The 22400-nt window shown below is 43.3% G+C and overlaps 1 protein-coding gene and 2 long non-coding RNA genes across 8 annotated transcripts in view; 2 read left to right on the forward strand and 1 right to left on the reverse strand.

The window, feature by feature from the left end:
* The window catches only part of LOC309538833, a 379365-nt gene that overhangs the window by 229133 nt on the left and 127832 nt on the right, over positions 1-22400 (forward strand). The gene's annotated exons all lie outside the window — the stretch shown is intronic.
* CDH10 (cadherin 10) overlaps positions 1-22400 on the reverse strand; it is a 408163-nt gene that overhangs the window by 109172 nt on the left and 276591 nt on the right. The window lies entirely within an intron of this gene.
* On the forward strand, positions 9694-10711 carry LOC309539853. The gene is made up of 2 exons (XR_014222997.1): positions 9694-9770; positions 10465-10711. It is a non-coding gene; the product is annotated as an uncharacterized lncRNA (long non-coding RNA).

Below are 22400 nucleotides of genomic sequence, written 5' to 3' on the forward strand. Positions count from 1 at the left end.
CTCCATGGACAGCTGTGAGTCCAAAATGACTCCCAGGCTGCACACCTGGTCCCTCAGGGGCACAGTTAACCCATTCAGGGCCAGGGAATCCTCCACACCTGCCCGCCTCTTGTCCCCCCAAAACAGTACTTCTGTCTTGTCAGGATTCAACCTCAATCTGTTAGCCGCCATCCATCCTCCAACCACTTCCAGACATTCACACAGGACCTTCACCGCCTTCACTGGTTCTGATTTAAAAGAGAGGTAGAGCTGGGTATCATCCGCATACTGATGAACACCCAGCCCAAACCTCCTGATGATCTCTCCCAGTGGCTGCATGTAAATGTTGAAAAGCATGGAGGAGAGGATAGAACCCCGAGGCACCCCACAAGTTGAGAGCCCAGGGGTCTGAACACTCATCCCCCACCACCACTTTCTGGACACGGCCCAGGAGGAAGGAGCAGAACCACTGTATGACAGTGCCCCCAGCTCCCAGCCCCTCAAGACGGTCCAGAAGGATGTTATGGTCGATGGTATCAAACGCCGCTGAGAGATCCAGCAGAACTAGGAAACAGCTCTCACCTTTGTCCCTAGCCCGCCGGAGATCATCGACCAGTGCGACCAAGGCAGTTTCAGTCCCATGATGAGGCCCGAATCCCGACTGGATGGTCCGCTTCTTCCAGGCGTGCCTGGAGTTGTTCAGCAACCACTCGCTCAATCACCTTGCCCAAGAATGGAAAATTTGAGACTGGGCGATAATTGGCCATCATGGCCGCATCTAAAGATGGTTTTTTAAGAAGCAGTTTAATAACCACCTCTTTCAGCGGGTCTGGAAAGGCTCCCTCATGGAGGGAAGCATTCACCACCCCACGAAGCCCTTCACCCAGTCCTTCCCGGCTAGCTTTTATAAGCCAGGATGGGCAAGGATCCAGGAGACAGGTGGTTGGCTTCACTCATCCAAGCAGCCTGTCCACATCCTCGGAGGTAACAGATTGGAATTGATCCCACACAACTTGATTAGACAGGACTCTAGCACTCTCCCGCCCTGGCCCTGCTCCCACGGTGGAGTCTACTTCTTCCCGAATCTGAGCGATTTTATCTGCAAAAAACTTTGCAAAATCATTGCAGGAGATCATGTGGCCCGTACTGGGCCCCGATGTCGCAGGTGGTTCCGCTAAATTGTGAACCACCTGGAAAAGTCTCCTGCTGCTGTTTTCTGCAGATGCAATAGAGTCTTCTTCGCCGTCGCTATCACCACTTGGTAGGCTCGACGTTGAGCTCTAACCTGTGTCCGATCAGATTCAGAATGAGTTATCCGCCACCGGCGCTCTAGCCGTCTCAACGATTGTTTCATTGCCCTCAGATCCATGGAAAACCACGGGGCTGTCCGGGCTCAATGCAATTGGAGAGGGCGCTTCGGAGCCAAACAGTCAATAGCCCTGGTTAACTCCACATTCCAGCGGGCCACCAGGGAATCGGCTGAAAGGCCATCAACATGGGATAAAGCATCCCCTACCACTCTCTGGAAACCATTTGGATCCATTAAGTGGCGGGGGCGGACCATCCGAATTGGTCCCACCTCCCTGCAGAGGGGATGGGTGATCGCCAAAGAAGAAGAAGAATATATTTGCTAAGCACCATGGTCATTTACAGTCTCTTTAGGTGATACGTGTGCTGGAGGTTCAGTCCATGGTAGTTAAAACTTGATCCTCCAGTGCAATGGCACCTGCCCTGTAGAACACGTATCTGATTGAAATTAGAAAGGCCCAATTCTCGTAAAATATCTATGTTGGTTCCCAGTACATTTCTGAGCACAATTCAAAGTGTTGTTGCTGACCTTTCAAGTCCTAAATGGCTTTGGTCCTGTATACCTGAAGGAGCATCTCCACCCCCATCACTCAGCCTCAGGTCCAGCTCCGAGGCCCTTCTGGTGGTTCCCTCCCTGTGAGAAGTGAGGTTACAGGAAACCAAGCAGAGGGCCTTCTCAGTAGTGGCACCCACCCTACTGAGTGGGTGGGTGGAATGCCCTCCCATCAGACCTGAAGGCTGTCCTGGATCGGAAAGGATTTAGTGGATGAAGTTATGTTGTGTTTAGGTATATTCTGTTGGAAGCTGCCCAGACTGGCTGGGACAACCCAGTCAGTTGGGAGGGGTACAAAAATATGTCCTCCTCCTCATCGATACCTTTGTTGTTATTTAGGCGATTAGTCGTGTCCGACTCTTTGTGACCCCATGGACCAGATACCTATATCTCGTTAAATGTTTTAAAAAGCCATTTTATTTTTACAGGCTTTCCTGGAAGAGTGACTTGACTTGTGGGCACTGTTTGATTGTGTGTGTGTGTGTGTGTGTGTGTGTGTGTGTGTTAGAAAAGTTCATCTGTTTTTAATTGTTTTCATTGCTGTGCATTATTGTGGCACTATCTTTAGCAGTTTATAAATATTCCTGATAAATAAATGATAACATTAAAAAATTGCACTACTCAGGGATAGGGATGGCCAAATACACCAATTCTGGTTTCTCTCTGTTTCTATTTTTTCTTCTTCCAATTTTCAGTTCAGTTCTCCACACCACTTAGCAATTTTTTAAGTCCTCATGAACAGCCACCAACATTTTTGTGTGAATTTCCCCAACTATACATGTTTGAATACACAATTTTGCTTAGAATACACATTTTTGCAAAGCGATTTCCCCTAATATATTGCTTTTTTGTATGCTATTTTCACCAACATACTTATCTGTACGCTTACCATAATATATGCATTTTTTATTTTTGTAAATGGCTTGGCTGGAGAAGTGTACTGCAATAGACAGATAAGAGTAAATTTTGAGTGATAGCAGTGTTTTGGTTTGCATGCTGTTTTGGAAAATGCCAATTTGGAAAGTTTGCTTTTAAATGCAAACTGAATTGAAATTCTCCCCTTTCCGTGTTTGACAAACACCCTGCACCTTAGGGAAGTACCAAACCTTCCCACTATTTTATTCAACGATTCTGATCTCATGAATATTGGCAATGTTCAGAACCGCTATCCACCAAAAGGATAATTGATTTTCACAATGGTATGATTTTTGCAGTTCCAGAATGGTTTCTACACATGTTACATACTGCATGCATAATTAACTTGATTGCATATCATTCCCTATTCAAAAGAACAAACTTGGCTTTTTCACAGTTTTCCCCATTCATACTCACTCATATGGATGTACATTTCACCCTCAGATATTTTTGCCTCCCCAAACATTGGCATTATATTTTCAGGACAATTTTCTCCAATACCCAATTTTAGCAAGTGACACAATTCTCCATTTAAATAATTGCCAGCTTTTACAAATTGTTCCTAGCTCTTGTTCTCCATGCAGAGTCCAGCTATTGCACTTTGCTATTACAATTTCTGTCAGCCCTATTCTGATCCTTTCTTCCTATTTAAAAAAAAATCAAGCATGGTGAGATATTGTGCAAATGCTGGACTTTGACATCAGTTCCCCCATTTAAAGCCCAACTCCAGGAATATTTCACACCACACTGTTTCTCATGGAATCACATAACTGCAGAGTTGGAAGGGATCTGTAGTGCAGGAATCACAGCTAAGGATACCCTGACAGATGGCCATCCAACCTCTGTTTCAGAAACCTCCAAGGAAGGAAAGTCCACAGCCTTCCGAGGGAGTCTGTTCCACTGTCAAACAACTCTTACTGTCAGAAAGTTCTTCCTAATGTTTAGCTGGAATCTCCTATCTTGTAATTGAAATCCATTAGTCTAGGCCTACCTTCTGAGGCTCCAATAATTTGGCCACCTCATGAGAAGAGAAGACTCCCTGGAAAAGACCCTGATGTTGGGAAAGATTGAGGGCACAAGGAGAAGGGGACGACAGGATGAGATGGTTGGACAGTGTTCTCTAAGCTACCAGCATGAGTTTGACCAAACTGTGGGAGGCAGTGGAAGATAGGAGTGCCTGGCGTGCTCTGGTCCTTGGGGTCACGAAGAGTCAGACACGACTAAACGACTAAACAACAACAAAACAACCCTTTGAAGCCGCAGAAAGCACACTTGCTCCATCTTCCATGTGACAGCCCTTCAGACATTTTAAGATGGCTATCACATCACCCCTCAGTCTCTCTTCTCCAGGCTAAACATACCAAACTCTTCCAACTCTTCCTCATAAGGCTTGGCTTGTGTGCTTCTCACATTATAATCCCATTCAACACATAGCCTTACTTAGCTATAACTCTTTTTGTTTGGCTATTACTAATTGGGGGAGCGGATGAGTTTTTCTGCTTGTTAAAATTTTGGGAAAGACACCAGCAACCCCGTACTCTAGCCTCCATTAATTAAGTCTTGTTATAACTTTGGAAAGATAATGGCTTAAGTAATAGCCCCCCCCCCCCGTGCTTAATTTTGGAACCTTTTGTTTTGATAATTTGATAACTGGCCAAGACAGTTAATGAGCCACATGACTCAAAATCTCAAAATTTCTGTCTGACATGACAGTTGCCCCTCAAATTACTCACATCTTTCCTAGTTTTTCTGTTTCTGAAAGTCTGCAGAATCAGTGCGTCGTGGAACATTACAATACGGCGCTGAGGCTGTCAAAGAGAGAAATCACCAGCGAGAGAGCTGGGCTCACTTTGCATAAGCATATTCATTCATTCTCTCACTCGCTTGCAAGCGAGCAATGTTAAGAGAACAAAATGGAGAGAACTATCGGAGCTTCCTGAGTTTCCCACTGGGCAGCTTGGGACCACAAGAAATAGAATCAAATCATATCTGAGACGGCAGCCATGATCACACCAGGGGAACTAAATGTGCCCCGGGATTGCTGTTTGATGACATCTGGGCTTTGTAAACTCCTTTCTTCCCAAAGGGGCTCCATATGTAAAAATCTGATTCTGTTTCAGCCTAGCCGCAAATATTACTGACAAGCGGGATGTTTGGTAAGGCATGTAGCGCATATGGCACAGCAGAAAGCCTGATTATAAAATAAATACAGAAAATGAAATGGAAAGCCTGTAACAGGGCCATGTGGCACTACCCGAGTCCTGTAAAAGCTTTCAGGTCAGGCTTGCATGTCGATCGTAGCAGCAAGGGAATTCTGTTGTAAAATCACTCGCTTCACTTTGTCCATTCCCAACTTGAAAGGACTCAGAATGATACAGTAACAACCTGTGGCTACATAGGCACATTTTATTCCAGAATCAATGGAGGTCAAGGACTTGGTATTTTGCTTCTAGGTTAGGTAAAGGGTAAAGGGACCCCTGACCATTAGGTCCAGTCGCGGACGACTCTGGGGTTGCGGCGCTCATCTCGCTTTACTAGCCGAGGGAGCCGGGGCACAGCTTACGGGTCATGTGGCCAGCATGACTAAGCCGCTTCTGGCGAACCAGAGCAGCACACAGAAATGCCGTTTACCTTCCCGCCAGAGTGGTACCTATTTATCTACTTGTGCTTTGATGTTCTTTCGAACTGCTAGGTGGGCAGGAGCAGGGACCGAGCAACGGGAGCTCACTCCGTCACGGGGATTCGAACCGTCGACCTTCTGATCAGCAAGTCCTAGGCTCTGTGGTTTAACCCACAGCGCCAACCGCATCCTGCTTCTAGGTTACCCACACCCAATCTAATTCCATTGTATCTTCACTCCCTCCCTCTAAAGAATACTTATTGAGAAACTCATTTAGTTATTGGGGCAGCGGTGGGGAGAAGGTTCACTGCATTGATTCTGCATTACCCTGCAGTGTGTCCATTTGAAAACAGATGCGGGTGGTTCTGGCAATGGGTGTGTGCATTTGCCCAAAGATGTTGTGGTTGGGTGTAGACTACGATAGTAATCACCACTTTCTTCGTTCTTCACTCGGGGCAACTGCAAAGAGGAAAAGGCATGGATAACCTAACTGAGGAGGGTTTTCAACTGTGTCCACCTAAAATCAATCTAGATTGAAGGCAGCATACAGTGGCACCTTGGTTCCTGAACTCAATCCGTTCTGGAAGTCCATTCGACTTCCAAAACATTCACAAACCAAGGCATGGCTTCTGATTGGCCGATTGGCCCCAGAAACAATGCTGACAGCCAAAACAGATGTTCGGCTTCCAAAAAACATTCGCAAACTGGAACAGGTTTGCAACGTTCGGGAGCCAATCAATCAATCAATCAAATTTTTACTATGATCATAGACCAGCATAAATAGGGTGGGGTACAATCATTAAAAATCTGTAAAACATTTTGGAAAGTTAAAATTCTTCAAACAGAAGGTATATATAAAAGGAAGGTAAAAGAAGGGTTAGGAGCATTAAACGGATGTGGAAGAGCATAAAAGGTTAGTATATAAAGGGCTATGGTTATCAATTTATAAAGCACTCTCATATGAGTGTTCATTAAATCCAGTTTGTGGCACAGGTCTTCATCTGACAAATTTTGATCGCTGCTATGCAGAACATGGCAACATTGTATCTTGCAGCAGGGTTGGTATCTGAAAGCAGCAGGGAGGTATAGACTTGTCCTGTGCGCCCTGGGTACTTACGGAGTAAAAGTAAAAAAAAAAAAAAATGTAGTAGACCCCTGGACGGTTAAGTCCAGTCAAAGGCGACTATGGGGTTGCTGCACTCATCTCGCTTTCAGTCCAAGGGAGCAAGAGTTTGTCCACTGGCAGCTTTCTGGATCATATGGACAGCATGACTAAACCACTTCTGGTGCAACCGGTCACCGTGATGGAAACCAGAGCGCACGGAAACATTGTTTATCTTCCCGCCACAGTGATACCTATTTATCTACTTGCATTGGCGTGCTTTCGAACTGCTAGGTTGGCAGGAGTTGGGACAGAGCAACGGGAGCTCACTCCATTGCGGGGATTCGAACCGCCGACCTTCTGATCGGCAAGCCCAAGAGGCTCAGTGGTTTAGACCACAGCACCACCCGCGTCCCTACTTATGGAGTAGTGGGGAGATGAGGCTAATATGGATGCCATTCGGTAGCCAAGCCATTCAGGAAGCAAGGTACCACTGTATTCCATCCATATTTTTTATGATATTTGGATAACTAAAGGCAGATAGGTGGGGGGTTTTTTTGGGGGGGCATGTCCTTTAATGCTAGCAGTCTAACAGACCTTCGTCTTCAAGATAAGTGGGAAAGAAACACACCCTACAATCATCATGGTACTTCCACATTACCCGGAATACTAAAATAACCCAAGACGCATTGGTTCTTTCAAGAGTCTGAATATGGGAGATACACACACACACACACACACACCCTTCAGAAGCATAAAGATTACCACAAAATAGCAGTCAGTATTCTAGCACAGAGCAAGTCAAAACTTAACATGAGTTGCATTGTTGCCATGTTTTGTTGGATTTGGAGGAGGCTGAATTTCCAGTAGTATCCAAACTCTATGCATCTATGCTTGCAGAATGCAAGCTTCATTTACTGGGAGTCTATAAACCAGTATCCAGCTCTCACACACAGAGCTATATACATATGCATATTTCTGAAGGCTTGGAAGATAAACAGGAATTAGGGTCATATTTTGTCAAGAGAACTTTGCCGGGGTGAGAAAATGTAACCTATAAACTGAAAATCCCATGTTAAATTGAAATGCCAGATGTTTTATCATATCACATTTACTAGCAAGCATCTGCATGTTAATATTGGTTTATTCCTGTTTGGCTTTCTGTATGTGTAGCCTCTGGCTAAGCAGTCAGCTGTAATAAGGGAAAGCAACATCCACAAACATTGAGAGATTTCTGAAACAAATGAAGTTTCCTAGAGTTTTCCCTTCAATGGATATTTATGTGCCCTTCAAATTGAACGGGTCAGATAGAGTCCTGGCGATTAGACTTTTGCAAACAATTTTCACAGAAAAGAGAAACTTGGTTCCTTGGTTTCAGGAACGGTGATATAGCAAGGAATCATTATATTACAGGGTTGATATGTACATCATTCTGAGAACGCTTCATTAAGCACAGCTAGATCCAAGCAGGGGGTATGTAGCAGAGTATTTTAACCTATTTATTTCTACAAATATGTCCCATGCCAACAAGAAAAAATACTGGGAATTATAGTTGCAGAATATCTGAGTGTAGAGATGAAATGAAGGAATTCAGTCTTTTTTAATTCTTTTCAGAAGTCAACATTTTCCCTACCATACGTCCTTCTGACATACAGCCCTCAGTTTGATGACCCATGCACAAGACTTTTGTAGAGGTTTCAACAGACACTGAAGAATTAAACTCTAGAACAAGCAACACAGGTGACCTTTGAAAGAGGATGGTCTAGGCTGATTTGCCTAGAATGTATTTAACCTACATATCTGGTGAAGTAAGGGACTGAAAGTTGCTAGTTTTCTCTTCCATTTGGAAGACTGATTCACCGAGAAAAGTCACATCCCAAAAAAACTAAAGGAAAAGACACATACCTTCTTTAACTTTTTAAAAAATGTATACTACAGTTATTTAGTTTGTGCGTCACAATATATTACAAGCACAAAAGTTCAGTGATCCCCACACTGAAGTTTTGTAATCTAATCTATATAACTATTTATCACCAGGTTTTTGAGAGAGCATGAGGTTAGAAATTCAAATTTTAGCTTTGGGACTGGAACTCATGTTTCAGATTCATAATGTTCCACTAGCCTGATTAAGAACAGTCGACATTTTCCACCTGATGTGGAATTACATTGCAAACTTTTGTAATGAGATGACATCAGAAGGAGCATGCATGGTTTGTAGGCTTCTCATGAGTACCTGGTTGTCCACTGTGGCAAGGAAATGTTGGACTAGATGGACCTCTGGCTTGACCCACCATGCCTCTTCTTATGTTCATTAATTATGAGTCCTGCATTATACACTGCATAGGCCTATTGCTAAAGATAAGGACAAAGCAGGCAAAGCAACTGTAAAACACTCTTATCAGCAATTAAGATAAAGCAATTAGGATGTCCTTTTCTCCAGCTTTAACTTCTTCATACGGATATATGAGATCAATCATATTAAAATCAGTAGCACTACTGTAATATAGCCAGTTACAGATTGACCTGTGCCTCCATGGACAGCTGTGAGTCCAAAATGACTCCTTTATCATCCCATTGTCAGTGGAATCATGCACGTATTGCCCATCCCACTGGTCCCACACTAGTGCTCTTTACTGCCATTGTTGTGGGCATTGCCTAGGCAACTCTGACAATCCACACGATGCAAAAAGTCAAGTGGTATAGAGGCAATGTGGGAGCCAACCACAGTGAGAGGCAAACACATCACAAAGATGATGCTTGAATCAGGCCTGACTCCTATTGATTTCTATATTTTTCCTGGAGTCATCATCTTAGTCACTTCATATTTTCGGAAATTTTACAATATGGCACATCTCCCATGCTATGATATGTTACAGATGACATTTTTTTTAAAAAAAGAATTTGATAGTTACATACTCCTCAAAACATGTTCCTCTCAAAAACTGTTATGCAGACCACAAGATGGCACCAAAGGATTTAAAATCATAAACCTTGAAGGAGGAAGCAAGAAAGAAACCTTGATGGGAATTTCATCAGGAAACTCTACTGTTCACCTTCAGGTGGGTCAATACATTATTAACATAACCCTGCCTGCTCTGACATGCCACTATAATGCCTAATTTAGATTCATTTAACATGCTTAATGTTTCCCTTTTGTGTGTGTGTTCAGAGAAACAGTAAGACTTTTGAACGAAGGGCTTCAATTGTTAAACCGTGGTATGTATGGGAAATGGTCGATTTCAGGGAGAGGTTTCAAGGGTAGCCAAAGAATATATCATTAGCGTGGCTTAAAGGTAAGTGACTTTTGAAGAAAGGATTGATTTAAATGAGAATTTAGCTAGTGTTGTTATCCTACGACAAGACGCAGAGAAAGACAAATTGCAATTTCTATAACCCAGCGATAATGTAAATTGTCTCATTTACACAGATACACACTCACACATTACAGCAATATCCTTTTTCCTTGGAACTGCATCACAATCCCTACAATATTTTGGCGAATAAAGGGTTAAGTATCCATAGCAATGTTAAAGAAAATTATTTCTAATACATTAAAAAGAAAACTGGTTTGCACATAAGCAGGAACTCCTTGTCATTGGATCTGGGCTTTGAAAAGTACAAGGCAATGGGGTGGGGGGAATTGTTTAAGAACAACTTTCTGTTGTAAACACAAGGCTTTCACATCTTGATACACCCTGTTTTATGGTATTCCTAGGACTGCAAAAACATGAAGGGTTTCAAGCATCTGGCTGCACCACAAACATAATTTAAGGCGACAGACAAATACAATTTTGTAATTTTATCCACATGATCTTTCGTCTTCTCCTTCTCTTCTATCCAATTTAAACCGGCTCTGGCATCCTGATCTCTGTTACTCAAAGCACAGACCTCTGAATTAGTCTGAATATGTATAGGTAGCAAACCTTTAATAGGATTATTTCTACAGTACTCCAGATCATCATTCAGTTTTCAATTCTTATTTCTCAGGGCTCTGCAGAAAAGTCTCTCTGTGACTGTAGAGGCAGGCACTCCTTAAGAGAAATATATGCATAAATCATTCTCCTTTGAACCAGCGTATTTGTAAAAGCTGAAAAAGATTCAAGGTTGTAATCCTGCACAGAAAATTAGATGCAAAGGTACTGTCAGAAGCTTTTGCACTGGGTCTCAAATCTTATGTGTCTTCTCTTCCTTAAAAAAAAAAAAAAGTAAAATTTTTACTATTTACAATGCTGCTTTGCATGCTAAAGAACATGGTTGTGGTGAGACTCCCAGTCACCCATCATCTTAATTTGCTCAGAGATTGTGTGGAGCAAGTTGTGTGTTTGTGTATGTGTGTGAAAAGCTAGCTGGCAAATTTGAGAGATCATGTAGTTCACTGATATGATTGATTGATTTCAAATATTTATTTGCTGCCCTTCATTATAAAATTCCTGGTCAGTGTACAAGGTACATTAGCAAAACAAGGAACTAAAATTATAGTGACAATCCACAGAAGAAAGCATATCAACTTAGTCGTACCTTGGAAGTCGAATGGAATCCGTTCCGGAAGTCCGTTCGACTTCCAAAGTGTTCAAAAACCAAAGCGTGACTTCTGTTTGGCTGCTGGAAGCTCCTGCAGCCAATCAGAAGCTGCAGAAGCCCCATTGGATGTTTGGTTTCCAAAGGAACGTTTGAAAACTGGAACAGTCACTTCTGGGTTTCGATTGTTTGGGAGCCAAACGTTTGAGAACTAGGCTGTTCGAAAACCAAGCTACAACTGTATAAAAATCACTTAAAACTGGCCATTTAAATCGGCAGGTGTTTTGTTGACTATACAGTGGTACCTCGGGTTAAGAACTTAATTCGTTCTGGAGGTCCATTCTTAACCTGAAACTGTTCTTAACCTGAGGTACTATTTCTGGGCTAGCGGAGTCTGTAACCTGAAGCTTCTGTAACCTGAGGTACCTGAGGGAAGCGTCTTCATCAACAAGCCCTGAAATACAACTAAGATTGAAGCCTGTCATCCTTCAGAGGTGAGGTGATGCCACAGCAAATAATACCCCCCCATTGCCACAAGATATACATGTGCAGATGATTGAAGAACAAGGAAGTCCTGATCTCTTGTTGTCTGTCTCGAGAGACAATGGAATATGCCTCCAAGGGTGAAGTCAAACAGCTGCATTTGCAGTGACCTCCCCAAGGTATACCTGAAGGGACAGGTTTGTAAGGGGCAATGCATTCTCTTGGATAGCCAGGTCGCAAGTCGCTCAGGACTTCATATGTCAGCAGCATTGCTGTGAACCTGGCCAAGTTGGAGTTCAAGTTGTGACTTCTCTTTTTGCCAGCATCCCAATTTCAAGAACATTTGTGCTGGCACAGAGTGGCCAATTATGCCTCGTGCATGCAAGAAGAGATCACAGGTGCACATAAAATTCACATATGCTATATATAGCTACACATTTTAAAGTACCTACTATAATTTGAAAAGAAATAGAATCCATCACACATGGTGATGATTGAATGACCTGTGACCACTCTGTCTACTCACACATCCTTTCATTCATTCAGCCTTTATTGGCATAATTTAGACAATAAAATCATAAAAGAGAGAGAGAAAAGAGGGGGGGGGGACCCAACCAACCATAAAACGTTGGTAATCCAGATATTTTAAACACATAAAACATGTTAAAGATTCAGTAGCCACCATTAAGTAAAATTAAGTTGTTTTAAATTTGACTTTAAAAATCTCCACTAAATATCCTAAAACAATATCAGTAGTTCCGGGTATATCATCCCTCAACAGATACTGGATTACAAATCCTTTGCAAGTAGATACTTTAAGCTTCAAAGGGACCGTGAGTTGGTCTTTCCGAAGAATGTTGAAGAAAGGGCAGTCCAAAATTTTATGGCATATTGTATCTGGTGTATTCATACCACAAGAGCAAAGTCTATTCTGGAAGGGGATGTTTGGCAACCTTCCGGACAATTCAAATGAGAGGGATGCATTTAAGAAGGCTGACATAAAAACTCTTCTCTCTGTGTGCAACTTCAAGGCCCTGTTCTTGGTTCTTTGCTTCAAACCAGATTTGGATTGGATGGTGCTTCAAACAGAGAGGATACTTTGAAGTAGAGGACTGTCTCTGCCATGTGGTACTTGTAGCCACTCTGCATTGGCATGTCAGTGGCTGAGGTTGCCCCATGTTACCCTGGCAGTGAAATAATTGGCAGTGCTGCAGCAGCTCCCATGCCATCAGAAAAGCATGGGGTGGGGATGCCTTGGTGATGCACCTGAAAGCATAAAGTAGGCATGTGGCAAGTAAAGGTAAAGGGGACCCCTGACCATTAGGTCCAGTCGTGGCCGACTCTGGGGTTGCGGTGCTCATCTCGCTTTATTGGCTGAGGGAGCCAGCGTACAGCTTCCGGGTCACGTAGCCAGCATGAATAAGCCGCTTCTGGTGAACCAGAGCAGCGCACAGAAAGGCCGTTTACCTTCCTGCCGGAGCGGTGCCTATTTAACTACTTGCACTTTGACGTGCTTTCGAATTGTTAGGTTGGCAGGAGCAGGGACCGAGCAACGGGAGCTCACCCCCTCGCGGGGATTCGAACCGCCGACCTTCTGATTGGCAAGCCCTAGGCTCTGTGGTTTAACCCACAGCGTCACCCGCATCCCATGTGACAAGTAGATGCAAATACATGCTCATGCTACACAGGAGTTGTGCCAAGTGAATGCACCCTCCACGGCAATCCTAAGAAGCTGGAAGGATGCATTTAAATTTCACAGTTTGAAATGTTTGGGTATGGCACACTGGCTCCTAAAATACGCTGTCATCCTGTTGGTAGCTTATTGCATAAATCTACCTAAATACCCCTAGTCAGGATCACCCTTGCATCTTCCCTCACCTAGTTCCCATGCCATAATATTCTGTTCAGTCTATTTTAAGCAGTAAGCTCATCTAAGGCCAGTTGAGGCAAAGAAGAACATGCCAAAACTGTGCACAATCTAAATCTATGTCTATGTAAGTATTAATGCTCTCAGGTTGTTAGGTTTTTTTTTTTTAGAAAAAAAGAATTAACTCTACCTGCAGTAGATATTCATAGTCAGAGCTAATCTCCAGAAAAGTAGATCTGGCCTATGACTTACTGAAAATAAAATAAATCTACTTCATTCCCCATGTATCCATTAGTCTCTCTCTCTCTCTTCCCCCACCAACGTCCTTTAAAATTTATGCTTGCATTTTGTCACTAGCTGAAGATTAGCATTAATGGACAGCTATGTAGCACATTCTCTATCAGAGGAGGAATTCCCCCCCCCCAAAAAAGGTCAAAGTGCATAAGACTTTAAAACTGCAGGAGGTGTATATTTAACCAGAACTTGCGCCAGAGAGCAAGGACTATTTTTGCTATGATGTCTCTCTCCTTTACAGGGCTATGACTCTCCACATGGCTGATGCAATGCCCTGTGTCACCAGCAGGGGTGCAATTTCAAGTTTCTGTAGGGGAGGCAAGATTCGAAACAAGGTTCAAAGCCCTGTTCTAGTATATATTCAATATTAACCTGCAAGAGGCCTATGTCATCTTTCAAAACTCCCCTCAGGTAACCAGTTAGTTTAACCACCGCTTTGTATTGCTTTAAAACATTTTTGTGTTGTTGTACACTGCCCCGATGATTTGAAGATATGCCAGTATATAAATACTTTACTAACTGAATAAAAAAACAAGTTTTAAAGTCTGCATGCTAATATTGATTCAGGTTTTCTCAGAGTTGTACTTCTATCTTCTTCTTTGGCAATCACTCGTAGCCAAGTAAGATTGTCTTCCATAAACACGGGTTTAACAATGAGTCTGTAAGTGACTGTGGAGGTCAATTCTGGATCCACACATCCTTCCACAGCGGGGACATTGGTTTCCGGGCAGGAGCTGATCACAGTGCACATTTGCCAAGCGTGCCTTCCTCCCAGCACATTTCTCCCTTGCATCCTGAGTTCGAGTGTCTTCAAAGCCTGTGACACCTTTGGCAAAGGCAGTTCTCCAACTGGAGCGCTATACAACAACTGATACACAAGAGAGAAGTACTGGCAGATTCAGGATAACCCGAAAATAAACACAATTGCCCACCCATCCCCAACAACAAAAGAAAAGTCTGTAGGGTAAAAAGCTTTAAAACGCCAGTCCCATAATAACTCAAGGGAATGGAATGGGGAAAACGTGCAATCAGGTAGGAGGTGGGAACAGAATGTAATGCCTGGACTATGAGAGAAGAAGATTTAATAGACCTGTTTCACACATCATCAAAAGCTGAACTATGCAAATACATGAAATTGTGGTCTCCAGGAGAGGAAAACACAGCCTTTTTGCTGAGATCCAAGGCATGGATCAGCATGTTATCCTAACTGAAGCTCATAGTTTCCTGGACACCCCACCAGTTGTAAATTATAGGACAAACTTGGGTAACAGCACATGGTTAGTCTGTCTAAAGGTAAGCCACAAGCTGATGTATGGACAAAATACTAAGCCACATCATGTCTTCATGTGGCACAGTAGACAACAAGCAGGAAGGATCAAACTGAGCATGATGTCTTCTGTATGCTTGCGCATTCACAAAATGCCATGGTCTGGCTTAGTGTGATATAAAAACCCAAGAAATGTCTGAATAACCCCGCTTCCTGAAATCTCTGACTAGCCCCACTTCCGGCCTCTGGGCTGGGTCATTTGAATTGGCCATCCTGAAAAAATGGCCCATCTTGGGCTCAGAGGTGGGCTCATTCGTAAGGTTGCCATATGTCCTCTTTTTCCAGGACACGTCCTCTTTTTCATGGAGATGTAAAATGAGAGCTGTCATAACAATCCATAGTTAAAAGGAGAAGTTGGCAAATGTGTCCTCTTGTTTGCTCTTCAAAATATGGCAACCCTAATTGGGGGGTGGGGTAGACCTGACAGGGTCCACCAAAGACTTCATTCAGGTCCGCTCCTGTAGGGATAAAAGTAGGCCTGTCTTTCACAGGGCACTGCAGTCATTCCTGAATTTCTCACCTACCCTCCATGTTGCTGTTCTTGTAACTACACATTGCTGTGGAGTTAATTGGCCACCATATTTAGGGCCAGGGAGCAGTTGGCCGACCTGGGGTTTTGTTTTGTTTTTGTTTTTTGCCTTTCTCATAGCAATTGTTACAGCTCTGGGAGGGAAGACATTGGGTGAAAACAAGTTGTTGGGGGGGGGAGGATATAAGTCTCTGCCTGCCCCTCCAAGGAAATAGGGGTTTCCCATTAAAGGGATCATGGAGGAGATGTTTCTGTCCAGACACCCAGGCTAGAGCCATAGCACTTCTTTGAGTTGGTTGTTCTTGTGAGGTGACACCTATTTTATGCATGTCGTAGGGCCTCCTCAACATTTGTCTGACCCCTGGGTCAATCATCCACCAGTTGGGCATGACTTGGATTTGATATCCCGCTTTATCACTACCCAAAGGAGTCTCAAAGCGGCTAACATTCTCCTTTTCCCTTCCTCCCCCACAACAAACACTCTGTGAGGTAAGTGGGGCTGAGAGACTTCAGAGAAGTGTGACTAGCCCAAGGTCACCCAGCAGCTGCATGTGGAAGAGCAGGGAATCAAACCCGGTTCACCAGATTACGTGTCCACTGCTCTTAACCACTACACCACACTGGCTCTGCAACTTTGAGCATTCTTTCTCTTACACACGTACCTAAGCCCTTAATGGGATTCCCAAGCTGGGATTCACCCAGCAGCTGCATGTGGAGGAGCGGAGACGTGAACCCGATTCACCAGATTACGAGTCCACCACTCTTAACCACTACACCACACTGGCCGGTTGTTACCCAATGCCTTTGCCAAACCTCTTACAGTTGTGATCAATAAGTTTGTGGCCTAAATTGAACCATACAATGTCATCTTGAGTGGTCTTTTGGTCAGCAGTGACCTACAGGGTGGTGGCCACAGGGTACCTGGACGTTGAAATTCACCAAAGGACTGACAATAACTAATGACAACCTGAGATCTTTTATCTGATGGGCCAGTTCACATGCTTATACAACTTGGTACAGTGATACCTTGGTTCTTGAACTTAATCCATTCCGGGTGTGCGTTCAACTCCGGAAAATGTTCTAAAACCAAGGCGCGGCTTCCGATTGGCTGCAGGAGTTTCCTGCAGTCAAGCGGAAGCTGCATCGGGTGTTTGGCTTCTGAACAATGTCCTCAAACTGAAACAGTTACTTCCAGTTACAGATAGATAGCCGTGTTGGTCTGCCATAGTCAAAATAAAAAAAAAATTCCTTCCAGTAGCACCTTAAAGACCAACTAAGTTAGTTCTTGGTATGAGCTTTCGTGTATCTGAAGAAGTGTGCATGCACACGAAAGCTCATACCAAGAACTAACTTAGTTGGTCTTTAAGGTGCTACGGGAAGGAAGTTACTTCCAGGTTTGCCACATTCAGGAGCCAAAACGTGTGAGTACCAAGGTGTTTAAGAACCAAGGTATGACTGTATTACTCTTACTCTGGTGACAAAGAGGATGAGTCCCTTCCCACCTTGGACAAGCAAGCAGTTCACTTGGAAGCTAGTGCATGAAGAGGTCCGACTGGCAACAGTTTGCAGACAGATGGAACTTATTATTACTACTACACCTGGAGAAAAAATGTTGAGAGACAACAGATGTTTTACTCTGTCTTTTTCTCCCTTCCTTCTTCCCTGCATCTGTTAAGAAGAAATGTGATTCTTTTTTAACCTTTCAAAATGGCATGTTACATGTTTTTACATATTTGAAAATATTTTGCAGAAGGAAATTAAGCACACACACAATATGTTATGTATTGTGGTGGAGCAAGGAACATTGGCTCTATCCTGTGCTATGGAAAGAGAATTACAGGGCCAATCAAACACATGAACCAAAACGAATTGTAAGGTTATAAGAAGATAGGTGGATTATTATGACTCCTAAGAAAATATTGGTTTGCAAAAGTGCCATTTGAGCCCATTGCACATCCACAGAAGCAAAATGCTCTTTTATACATGCAAGCAGATTGGCAGATATAGATATACAGTCCCAGTTCCCGAAAGTTCACTTTGCTTGCCTTGGCTCAGAAAAAAAATCCTTCGAAACCAAGGTATATTGCTGATAAATTTAATAACCTGGCATATTGCAGAATTATAAGACCAGAGGAAAAAATGTAGTAATTTTTCATCTGATATTTTCACTTCCATTCCTTTCATAAGAGCACACCATCTAAAAATAATGCAGTTAACAATAGCAAGTTGCAGTGTGCATTTTATGTTGCTTCTCTCAGTGAATTAAGCATTCTAATTAAACTTCATCCACCCTTCTGGAATCCAGTTTGCGGGCCATTCCACAAACACATGCTGTGATCCAGTTCATGCATAAAATGACTGCATGCATAGCTAAGCAAGAGGAAGAGCCTGCATAGTTTGCAGCCTTCACCAACCCGGTGCCCTTCAAATGTTTTGGATTATAACTCCCAATATTCACAACCTGTATGGCCATGCTGGCTGGGGCAAGCAGGAAGAGCACCAAATGTCTGGAGGGAACCAGGTTTTCATCGGTAAAATGCCAGCAATGTGAACATTTATAATTGATATCCGAGAGAGGCCTGAACAACCTATTATCCACCAAGGCAATTTCAGCCCACAAATCAAGTATGGTTGCCACCAAAGTTTCACTTAGTCCCATTAAAGGAGAATTCAAAATATGACCTGTTTATAAAGCAAAGACGAACTGGATTGTGTGCGGGAGAGGGAATGAGCAATGCAGGGAAACCATAAAAAATGAGGGGGGAAATGGGATTCCTTCAGGAGAACAGCAAGTTCTAAACATTAGTGGCCAAAAGGACACTTCCCATTTGTTGATAAAGGCAGAATCAAGTAATAACTCAAATGTGTTTGCATGATCACCCCGTTCCCCAAGACACCACACAAGATACTGGTTTTGGGATCAAATAAGGCCACAACTTTATTGGTTACAGATGTGAGGTTTGGCCATAGGCATTGTGGTAAGCAACTGCACATGTCACTCCTGCCCATCAACTGGGAGGGTTTCTAGGGATGCAGATGGTGGGGGGCACACCCTATGATCTATGTCAAATTGGGTAATCCCCTGAGAGGTTCTTGTTGGAGGAATAGTATGGCCCTAGCCCCCACCTGGGCATCGGACAGAAGCCACTCCTCTTGGAACCTTTTAACACGATACCCTTATCCGTGGAGGGGCAGGCAGAGGCTACAGCCACCCCTCCAACCACGACTAGGCTTACCCAATGCCTATCCACCTTACAAAGTTGTGACGATTACTATGATGTAGGTGAAAACCCAAATGGTGGTGCCAATTAACCAAGAGGGGGAAATTCCTGCCTGACCCTGAGAAGGTTAGGCGACCGACATTTTCCATAGCAAAGTCCAAGCATCCATGAAAACCCTAATCTGAAGGAGGGTGGGTGGAAGAACCGGCACAGCGAGAGAAAAAGCCAAAAGGTCCCACCATCCGGGCATTTATAATAATAATAATAATAATAATAATAATAATAATAATAATAATTGTACCCCGCCCATCTGGCTGGGTTTCCCCAGCCACTCTGGGCAGCTTCCACAAAGACCAAAAATAAACTAAGATGTTACACATTAAAAACTTCCCTGAACAGGGCTGCCTTAAGATGCCTTCTGAATGTCAGGTAGTTGTTTCTCTCTTTGACATTTGATGGGAGCGCATTCCACAGGGTGGGCGCCACTACCGAGAAGGCCCTCTGCCTGGTTCCCTGTAGCTTTGCTTCTTGCAATGAGGGAACCGCCAGAAGGCCCTCAGCGCTGGACCTTAGCATCCTGGGCATGGCCAGGGGGAAGCCCAGGAGAACGTCCCCTTACTCCTGCTGAAATTGGCTCATTTGGTGTCAGGAAGACGATCCAGCCTGCGACAGGCCAGTTTTGCGGGGAGGACCAGGGCTCATCCGAAAAGCCACCCACCCGAAAAGGTACCAAACGGACATATCAGCAATCGTAAGTCAAAAACACAAAAGATGGACGTTGCAGAGCATCTCTGCTGCTCTGTAAAGTCTCACCGTTGTGGCCAGCCAGTGTCTGATGCACAACTTCACAGAGGGGTAGTGTGTGATAGGCACAGTGCACATGTGACAAAGAGCTGAGAGAGGAGGGGAAGGATTCAGTTAATGGCCTCTGTAAAATGTGGCACTGGGCACATGAAATAGAGCAAGCTTTCTTTCTGTACAATGCATTTGTTTGACTTTGCCGGGAATTAGCACCTCCCACTGTGACACACCCATCGTGGGAAAACTCTTACAGTTGTGCAAAAACGAACACAGACAGAACCCCTGGTGAACACGTGTGTTTTTTCTCCCCGCCCCCTGCCGCCATAGAGTAACCTCTTGCAAGACTGACCCACAAAGTCATTCCCTAAGAGCATCAAACAAATTTCTATTTTGTAAACCGGTTCCTGGTTTTAGTTGACGTATGGTGTGGGTTTTCAGAGCCTCCTCTTTCTGTGCCTCTATCTAGTGCTTTTTTCCTAGAAAAATAGGTGCCGGTACTCACCATGGAGTTGTTACAGTAAGTGCCATGCTTTTAAACAACAACAACAAATGGTGCTGGTATTGAGTACCCCTGAGTACCCCCTGAAGAACAACACTGCCTCTATCCCATGCCAACTGGATGAACTATGTGATATGTTTGATGACATTATGCTCCTAGGACTCAGCTACATTGGCAAAGAAAAAGAGCTTTATATGCGTTGTTTTAGGCATTCTAACACAATGACACCAGATGGCGCTGTGGATCTCCGCTTTTGCCAACCCGATTTCTCATACAAAGTTTACAACGCGTTTAACTGAAATGCTTTTTTGATGTGTCTGGATCCAGCCTAGATCCAGCCCTTGTCTGCATATAAATGGGAGTTAAATGTGCTTAACTTTGGCTAGATATGCCCCAGAGTGGTAGGTGCTGATGAGAAATGATAGCATGTAATATGTAATGGGAAGATAGTAAAAAATGGTCCCCGGTGGAGTGTTTTTGCAGTAAACACAGTGAAATAATATGAACACCCTCTAACCCAATTTGCAAAACAGATGATAGGATGTATTCATGTTTATAATTAGGATTGGGTCATAACTATTCAAATGTCCATTTAATTAACAGAGACTCTCATATGCAATGTTAATGCTTAGGATGAAATCAGGACAAAAGTGTTATGCATATGCAAACTGAAACAAGCATCATGTTATTCAACATATTTTGAATGCTTTGCCCCCAAGAGAGAGGACTGCATTGTCACCAACCATTTATGACTTAAAAGCTCAAGTGTTATAATATTTGCTACATCAATTTAAAATCATGCAGTCTAGGCACACTGTAGAGAGGTATTCTATATTGTTTATAGGGTGACACAAAGCATCAAGAAAGGATAAATGTAATACAGTCAGCCTGTAGCACACGACGTGGCCGGTGATAAAATCATAATAGCAAAAAATAATAATAATGCATATATAGCGATATAAAAATGCATAGAATCCAAAATGGTGCAATGACTTCTTTGTTCTTCAAAACAAAACAAAAAAAGTCCCTTATCTTTTGAGCACTAGCAAAACCTGGAAGATTTTTTGGCCGTTTCATTTCCTGATAGGATTTCTTTTTCTTTTTCCACGGGCTGCTTTGCAGCAACCATTTTCTTTTCATATTTTGATTTATGTGCACTGCCCACAAAAAAGGAGAGAAAGTATAAAGTTTAGGTTGGCAACAAAGGAAGTTCAGAAAGACAGTAGCATGTTACTGGGTAGGTGGGGGGAAGCATATATGTAGAGGCAATTCCCCCACCTCACTCCATGTTCTATATTCCCTTGACTCAAGCTACTGGTGCTGAGAAAATATTACACACTGCCAACTAGCAGCCTTTAGTTCAGAAGCTGCTTCTCCAATCTTATCCACTCTGCTAGAGCAAGCGAAGCAATATCTCAAAAGATACTTCCCGCACTCGTGCCACCTGCAGCACACAATTCTTCCTTATCAACTGAGTGCACAAGAATCTATTCCACATACAGTCCTGGGAGGCATTTAAAAAAAAAAAAAGGAGGGGGTGAAAAAGAGCTGCTTCTAGCAAGATATCAGAAATGGATGCAGATTGTAAATTAAAGAAAAAGAATATGTGAGTACTTCGAATGCAACTTAACAGCTGACTCAGACCTGATTCTTGGTATGGGAGATTGACACAGTTCCATCTCATGCCTGTTTAGCAACAAGATAATGTAGAAAGCACAGACTACGGACATATTTATGTGGACAGGACTGCAGAAACATCAGAGGTAGAATGGGCAGGTGAGTTTGGAGTGGTTCATCTCTCATTATCCCCTTCCCCCCTGCGTGGTTTATGCAACACTGTATCTCGGGGGGGGGGGGCAATGGGATTGCCAACCATGCCACTCTCTTATGAGTTAAGCCTTAGCCTGGCCAATTTATACAGTCAGAATAATCATCTGATACAGTCCCGTGTGAATAATACCTATTTGCAATGTGGTGGTGGTGGTGGTGGGGCTCCGCATTTCAAATGCTCCCATGCATTAAAAAACAAAACAAACAGAAAGTTATTCACATGTAGAAGAGGACTAGGACAGACCCCAGCCCCTGATGTGCCAGTATAAGGGATTGTGGACTTTAAAAAAAGGAAACAGAAAGACAGAAAGAAAACAGGAATACAATTGAAGTGTGTTCCATTCCTCAGTAGTCTGAAGGGGTACTGTCTGAACAGGACTGTATTAACTCCTACATGAGAGTTCTTACTATAATTATATGCGTTATATTAAAGAAGGAATATTCGATCTATTGATCTATCTAAACCATGGTTCCCAAAGTCTATTGCCATTTTGAGAAAAAGTCTATGGGGGTTTGAGTGGCGTAAGGGATGGGAACACCTACATTACAAAATC

The sequence above is a fragment of the Podarcis vaucheri genome (genome assembly GCF_965113315.1).
Source record: "Podarcis vaucheri genome assembly, chromosome: 8".
NCBI classification, from domain to species: Eukaryota; Metazoa; Chordata; class Lepidosauria; order Squamata; family Lacertidae; genus Podarcis; species Podarcis vaucheri.